The sequence below is a fragment of the Lissotriton helveticus genome, chromosome 1_1 (genome assembly GCF_964261635.1).
Source record: "Lissotriton helveticus chromosome 1_1, aLisHel1.1, whole genome shotgun sequence".
NCBI lineage: Eukaryota > Metazoa > Chordata > Amphibia > Caudata > Salamandridae > Lissotriton > Lissotriton helveticus.
This window is the reverse complement of record NC_136057.1, coordinates 1,910,859,805-1,910,868,030: the sequence shown is the minus strand read 5'-3', so window position 1 is coordinate 1,910,868,030 and position 8,226 is coordinate 1,910,859,805. Positions and strand designations below refer to the sequence as shown.

Here is an 8,226-nt window from a genome sequence, read left to right as displayed (position 1 = left end):
GGGAAAAAACACTAGAGCAGATTTCATTTCAAGTTTACCTCAGAGCAGTGGGTTTAACGAAGGCACCAGTTTCCAAAATTTAAATGAAGAAGATGCTGACGACTGTTTTGTTGCTGCTTTAGATATTTCTGTTCTTGCGGTTGGGACTGAAGGAGATTGGAGGGCAGCACTTTTAGACAACAGTCTTCTTCAACAAGTGTGTGTGTTAGTCAGGGATGGATGGCCAAGAGAAAAAATGTTGTTGACCATGTTACAGCCATATTGGAAAGTTGAATCGGAAATATCATTGGAAGATGGTTCACTTATGAGATGTGATAAACTCATTCCACCTCACTCCCTTAGACCTACTATTATCAAAGAAGCTCATGAGGGACATTTGGGCATCACTCTCACCAAACGACGTGTCCGTCAAGATTTCTGGTGGCCCAGTATGGATGGCGAGATTAGCACGTTAGTCGAAAATTGTCCTGTGTGCTGCTCATCAGAGAAAACATTCAAGGTTGCTACTCCTCCTCTATCACCCATTGAGTGTCCATCCAGTCCATGGGTCAAGGTAGGAATTGACATTATGGGGCCCTATGAAGTTTTACCTTTGGGAATGAAATACATTTTCGTTTTGATGGATTATTCATCAAAATGGCCGGAGATTAAAGTTGTCAAGGATGCCAGTTCTTCTAGTGTTATCAGGTTTCTTAAAGATGTGTTTTTGAGGGAAGGTTTCCACAGTTTCTAGTTTCGGACAATGGAACTCAAGTTATAAGCGAAGAATTTGAGTCTTTTCTGATCTCCAGTGGAGTCAAACATCTTAAGAGCTCTTTATATCATCCACAGACCAATGGTCTTTTGGAGAGAATGAATAGAGTCGTGGGGGAGTGTGTCAAGTGGGCTATGAATGGTAAGCATGATGTTTTTTATATTCAAGTCTATTTTATTTTCAGGCGATAACACTTGTTGCAGATTTGTTAAAACACAGCGTTAAGCCTACAACCCTAAACAGGGCCGGCCGCGAAATAAATCAGCGTTGGGGCCTTAGGGCCTACACAGAAAAGCAAAGTTTTGCACAGCGTCTAGCCTACAACCCCACTGGGGCGGGCCGCGTGACAAGATGCAAGCTGCTGTATTTTCGGACGTGCAGACAACCCGGAATCCCTAAGATCATTGACAAGTAGTGACGGGCAACTAGCCCAACATTTAAAGGCAGCCCAACGGGGCTCAGTAGCCATAGGAGTAGCCAAGAATCAGAGAAAAGGGAAAAAAAGGGGGGGGAGGAGGTCACTAGAGATGAGAGAAGAGGAGAGTACAGCAAAAGCAAAGATAGCGTGCGCTAAGGGGGAAGCAACAGGGAAAGGCCCAAGGCAACGCCCACACCGCAGGGGGTGTCTAAGGGATCAGTCTACCGGGGTCAGGAGGAGCAATGGCATCTTCAAAGAGACGCAGCGTTCTGAGCCTGGTAGGCATGTGGCGCGCATGTTTTATAGAGCAAAGGTATTGGACTTGGGGTTGCCAGACTGCCTTAAAACACATGTCACGTGCTTGCAATCGCGCTGTGAAAAGCTCCATCGTTATGACATGCCAGAGCCGAACAAACCAGGCTGCAATTGGGGGGGGCTTCAGTTCTCTTCCAGTATAGGGCTATGAGCTGCTTAGCCGCTCCCAGCATCTGGAGCGTCAGGATCCAGTCACTGCGGGTGAGTGCCTTAAGACTGGCAGGTTTGATGCCAAGTAAGATCGTGCTCGTGGCTTCAGGCAAGGGAAACCCCAGCACCCCCTGATGTGGCTAAGGACCTCCTTCCAAAAAACTGTCAATATTGGGCACGCCCAACAGACATGGATAAAATCCCCAGATGCAGACTGACACCTCCAGCACAGGGGAGAGGAAGTGGGAAACATCCTATGAAGTCACTGAGGCGTATAGTACCACAGAGTCAAAAGCTTGTAGGCATTTTCCCTCTGCGGGATGCTCCGGTATATCTTGGGGATATCTCGCCAAAGTCTATCCCACTACGAGGGCTCAATGTCCATGCCGATCGCCAGCTGCCATTGGTGCTGGTATGGATGAGAGGGTGTAGGCGGCGGGTGTTGCAGAAGCATGGTGTTTTTAATACACTTGAAAGTATGCTTTGGTTTTATAGGACCACACCTTATTCGTCCACTAAGGTTTCTCCTTTTGAACTTAATGTGGAAGGAAGGCTAATACGTGCTTTAGACCAGGATGGATGGGGAAATGGATACATTCTGTGACCAATGTTGAATCTCTTATGGAAAAGGTTAAAGTTTATTTTTTTAAATTTATTTTAAAGGTTTTATATAGTGCTGGCTAGACCCGGAGGTATCAGAGCGCTTTACATGAGCATCAGATCATAGTTACAGGTTACATCGTTACAAAGCTTACACAGATATTACAGCATGGCAACATAGTTACTTGTAAGGTTAAGATAAACAATAAGCACAAATACGAAAGGGGAAAAGCAAGCAAGGGGAAAGATTCAGGGGAGGGGGGAAGGAGCTGGGGAAGTAGACAGGTAATGAAGGTGGGAAAGAGGAGGGGAGGATGAAGGACATCGCATGGAAAGAGGAGGGGAAGGGCGACGGGGACACAAACCGGTAGACGAGTCAAAGCATCGTCCAAAGTCCAGTAAGCTGTGATCCCTGGGGAAGTGGTAACACTTCCCTATCTCTGTTGCGGGAGTCTCCCTTTACGCAGTGGACTCTCTCAGAGGGGTCTCTGCAACTCCAAGGCCTACAAACTGGATCCTTCCCCAAAAAGGGGAGAGGGTGTGCTTTGGCAAGGGATGCCATACCATACCTCAGCTGTGAGTGGCTCCCTTGGCGCAGTGGACTCTCTCAGCGGGTACTCTGAGACTCCAGATTATAAATATTGGATCTTTCCCCAATAAGGGGAGAAGGAGTGCTTAGTCAAAGGGCACAATGGACAGGGGGCTAGGCAGACTAGCAGGCAAGGTGAGAGATTCATGGGAGAGTGGATAGGAGCTAGGAGCTAGGGAGGTAGACAAAGGGAGGAAGAGTACTAAATGGGAAAAAATTTAATTAATGAGTTATTATATAGCCCTGGCTAGACCCAATGGAATCAGAGCGTTTTACATGAGGGACAATAATGTAGCAAATTACATCAGTTAAAAGTTACATAAGTATCAAAAAAAAATTAAAGAACATAAGGGACAAGGTGAATGGAGCAGGAAGGGTAAGGGGATAGGGTAAATGGGTAGGAGGAAGACAGGACATAGAGAGAAGGGGAAAATAGTTACAAAAGATACCAGAAAAAACTTTTTAGGAGCATAGAAGAAAAGGAAAATGGGGTGAGGAATGGAAAGGGGGTAAGGACAAAAGGGGTAGTGTATAGGTATAGACGAAGGGAAAGTTTGTCCAAGGTCCGGCTGAATAGGTGACGGCGAGGGGGAATCCTCGGCCCATCTCCTCTTCAGCTATCAGGTAGCTCCACCGGGCATCGGTCAAAAGGCTTGGTCTCAACTGAAAAATATTAAAGGGGAAGAGGGCGAGAAGAAGGGAGCGTAGAGGGAGAAGGGGGTGGGGTGAAAGGGTAGGAGGGGGAAACTTCAGAGAGACAAAGGAAGGTCTGCCCAAAATCCGGCTGGGTAGGTGATGGCCAAGGGGGAATCCACTACCCAGCTCCTCTTCAGCTAACTGGTAGCTCCACCGGACATTGGTCAAATAGCAAGGTCTCTATGATCGAGGGAAGGTTCAGAGTGCATGTCCAGGAGGGAGAGCAGGATCAAGGTCAGGTGAGGGATGTGGTTAAGCTCAAAACGCTGACCAGTTCCATTGTCCGGGAGCATTAGAGCATTGTGGAGAGACCAACTGAGGCTGCCAACTTGAGGTCAGGCAGGGGGGTTGAGACCTTGGTGTCAAGTTCATTCGATCCTCAAAATTCACAAAGCATAGGGGGTGTAATCTATGCCGTGAAGCGGCAGGAGGACAGGGCCAGTGTCCGCATGTCTTCAGAGGGGGTGAATGGCAAGTCTGGCATGGTGTCCCCAGAGTCATTCTGCATTAATCAGGGAGCCCTCCCGTTCTGCAGCCCCATCGAGCATACCAGCTCCTCACGTACATAATTACATCAAAGAACAGGCACAGTAGCACATAAGGCGAGAACTCTATTCTGCGCCAACCTCATATGCCTAAATCCAGTAGACCACAACTCCTAAACATTACTTGCATTAGGAAATAAACTTATGTATGAAGAAGGCGATTTGGTCAGGAAAGGGGAATAACAAAGGTAAAGTAAGGGAAAACTGAAATATTTTATTTTCACATCATACATTAGCAAATAAAAATAATGTGTGCTGTTCTATCCACAGCACCTGCAACTAATAAGCCCACAGGCAGTGGAAGAGACACAGGACCCCAGCCTCAGGAGACACTAGCCAGGTGCAGGACACAGATGGGGAGGACAGCCCTGTCATTCCACCAAAGGGACACAGGAGGAAGATCATGAGGCCATTGGCAGTCATGGAGGACGATGATGAGGACAACAATAACATTGTGCAGTCTGATGCCTTAGTTTCTCAGCAGCAGGAGTCAAGGCCACAACACAGCCAGGATCCACAGGTCACAGGCAGCCGTAGACCCCGCATGGGCAGCAGCTCAATTGATCAGCAGGAAGAATCGGTTTTTGTAGGGCTGGAATTGCACATGCTCCAAGTACAGTGCCTACAAGCCAAACACATGAAGGCGATGCAGCGTGAGATGAGGGCAGGGTTCAGGGGCATGCGTGAAGAAATGAGGGGTGCTGTGCAAGAGCTCACTGTGGAGTTGCGTGCAGAACGCGCTGCTAGGCGCAAAGAGGTAGCCCGTATGGACCGCTACACGCGTGCAATCAACCGCCTGGCCTCATCAACCAATATTCTGTCCAGGCGTACCATTGAAACCCAGCGTGAGTTCTCTCACGGCATTCAGGACATCGCCACTGTCGTTGTGCAGTCCACTTCTGCCCTGGATGAACTGCGTGCCCTACGTACCACAGGACCAGGAGTGCTGACTCCAAGTGAGGAGGACTCCCAGTCAGTGCAGAGCTCCACCACCCCACCACCCACTGTTGAGAGGCGCCGTAGTGGCAGGAGCAACAGGCCTGCTACATACCAATAGGATGTGCAGCCAAATAACAATGACTTACAGGGGCAAAATATGGACAACTACAGTGTTGACTTTGCAGTCATTCCTGTTAAATAGTTGCACTGTGAATTGAACATGTGCATTACATTGGGAGTGTTTGAACTTGCCTATGAGGATGTGTGGCATTGTTGCTGTAGCAATTAAAACACATTTGCAAAGATTGAAGTTGTCATTGTGTCATTATTACTCACCTAGAAGTAGTTGCGCATGATCTCATCACGCCTCTGTCGCCCAGCTGCAGCGCCAACTACGCCAGCTACGCTAGCTTCCATGCGTACAGGTCCCTCCACGTCGGAGGATTCAGAATCGCTCAACTCCAGTGGTGTCCCTTTCCTGGTAGCGATGTTGTGCAGCATGGCACAAGCTACAACAATTTTGCAGCACGTTTCGGGGCTGTATTGGAGAGCTCCTCCACTTTTATGAATGCACCTGAATCTGCTCTTCAATATGCCAAAGGTTCTCTCGATGGTGCCTCTTGTTGAAATGTGTGACCGGTTGTAGCGCCGCTCCCCAGCAGTAGCAGGATTGAGGTAGGGTGTCAGGATGAAATCCCGGACTGCATAAGCACTGTCACCTGGGGTTGGAAATGTTAACGGTTAGTCACTGTAATGAACATGCTAGTCAGTGGAAATGTGGCCTGTGTATGTGAGCATTTACCTAGTAGGTATCCCTCACCAAAATCCCCTCTTGAGAGTCTACGGTATAGCCCACTGTGACGGAAGATAAAGGCGTCATGTGTGCTTTCCGGATACTTTGCCACTATGTCAGTGATGATGTTTTTGGCATCACACACTACCTGTATATTAAGTGAGTGGTAGCATTTCCTGTTCCTGTATACGTACTCTCCGTTTGAGGGGGGGGATATTGCAACATGTGTCCCATCGATGCATCCTATGACGTGGGGGAATTGGGCAATGTTGTAAAAGTCCTGCTTGGTCTGTGCTAGTTCCTGTGGGGTACTGGGGAAGTGTATGTGGTGTTGCATCCTATGTGTCATGGCTTCGAGGAACGCATGGAAGAAGCGCAACAGGGCACTTTGTGACACCCCTCCTGCTGTGGCTATAACCCCCTGAAAACTACCTGAGGCCAGCAGGTGTAGTGAACACAGGACCTGGATGTGTGTGGGTATGGCTTGTGTCCTGCGGGTGGGGTGTTCTAGATAGGGTCTGAGTTCTTCTATTAAATCAAGTATGCTCTCTTCCTCCAGTCTGTAGTGGGTGTAGATGTCCTCCTCAGTGCGCTGGTAGATGGTGGTGCGCGCACGGAATATCCTCTCCTGCCGTCTCCTCCTCTGCGCCACAGCTCTCAGTCTTCGCCTCCTCGCTATCACGTAGAGCCCAGACATTGTGGAAAAGAGTGTGTTGCATTGTGGGCTTCCTTAAATACTTTGCACCTGGTTACCACCTGCTCCCACTTGGTGGTAATTGCGATTCCTTAAAATGCGATTTTCGTCAATTCGCAATTTGCGAATATTTGATACATATCATTGCGAATCCTTATTTGCGATTTCCAGATTTGCGATTATCGCTAACTGGTTTCATCGCAAATTTGGTAATCGCTCTGGAATCCGCATATTTCAGGCTCTCGCAATGTTTGGAACTCGCTAAATAGCGATTCCTTGTTTTGCGAGCATTTTCTCCTTCATACATTGGAAATTGCTAATTTTCTGTCGCAAACGCTATTATTACCGATTCGCAGCGTTTGCGACAGAAAATTTGCTTCATACATATGGCCCAAAGTAACATAACCTGCAGTAGGGAATAAATCAAACCTAGACCACAGTAGAAAACATAAGACAGTAGGAAAACCTAGTAAGCATTAAAGCACATCTATAAGCATAAATCAAGGTGCATAAATCACACTACAAACATTACATATCCTAGCACATATATAAAAAGTACAGAAACCTAATAGTCCCCTGGGCCAACTGGCCATCTATAAGGGGCTCAAATGCCCTCTGTCCAAAAAGTCAGGGCGCGCTGTCAATTCAGCGACGGTCACGGGACGCACTTGGCGCAAACCTAAACGTGGCAGCTGCCACTACTTGCTGGGCAGCTGGGAATCTTCAATGAAGGGCCTAAATGTTGTAGCTGGCACTGAGTGCTGTGCAGCTGTGCAGGCCTAGGTAGGGATGGGAAAAAGGAGTGTGTCTCACTCCTGGAGTAAAAAGACATGTCCCCTGAAATAAAGAAGAACCTAAATGGTGCAGCTGCCCACTACTTGCTGGGCAGCTGTTAAAGCGAAATTGGACTACTGTAACAGTCTTTTTGCCATACTTCAAAAACAACATATGAAGAAACTTCAGAGTGTGCAGAATGCAGCAGTTAGGCTTGTCTTCAACCTGCCCAAATTCCACTTAGTTTCATCGGCCATCAAGGAACTGCATTGGCTGACGGTACCTAACCGTATTAAATTTAAGGCATTATGCCTTATTTTCAAAGCGTTGCATGATGTAGGTCCCTGTTATTTAAAAAAATCTCTCTCATGGTATGTTCCAAATAGAGAACTTCAATCCAAAAATAACTTGGCATGCCCTGTTCCAGGTTTAAGAGATTAAAATGGTGAGGCAGTTGTTTTACCACCGAAGCCCCTGTCCTGTGGAACAATTTACTGATAAACTTCAAGGCAGCTCCAACATTGCTGGGTTTCAGGAAGCTAATAAAACCCTGGCTTTTCAATTTTTAGGTGCCTAGTTATTTCTAAGCAGCTAATACCCTCACCTGACTGCCATTCAAATAGCGCCAAGACACCCATGGGTATTCAAGCGCTTTAGAAACCTTTTTAACATAACATACATAGATAAGAACAGGCAATAGCCGATACCCAAATACCTTATAAAATCAAATTGTCACTCATACAATATCAGCCACTCACATATTACACAAAGGAGAAAAATACAAGTCCCCCAATCTAACCTGCTGGTGGGGAAGCAACACATTTCAGTCTATGCCTCCACATGTTTAGTAAAAACTGGTAGACGGCAAAGACTATTTAGTGGGCTGTATTTGTTCTTAATATCATTAATGTGGATCTAGGGCCCCTAACCCGCATGCTACGGCATAACAGCAAAATCCA

At 47.2% G+C, this 8,226-nt stretch overlaps 1 protein-coding gene across 3 annotated transcripts in view; it reads left to right on the top strand.

Moving 5' to 3' along the window:
* Positions 1–376: 376 nt before the first annotated feature.
* The window catches only part of LOC144754819 (uncharacterized), a 204,073-nt gene continuing 196,223 nt past the window's right edge, over positions 377–8,226 (top strand). For 2 of the 3 annotated variants that reach the window (XM_078643065.1, XM_078643072.1), the window contains exon 1: positions 377–553. The gene's annotated coding sequence lies outside the window, so the exon portion shown is untranslated. Of the gene's footprint in view, positions 554–4,337; positions 5,052–8,226 lie in introns of those variants that run through there. The other variant, XR_013594773.1, reaches the window with a different exon arrangement.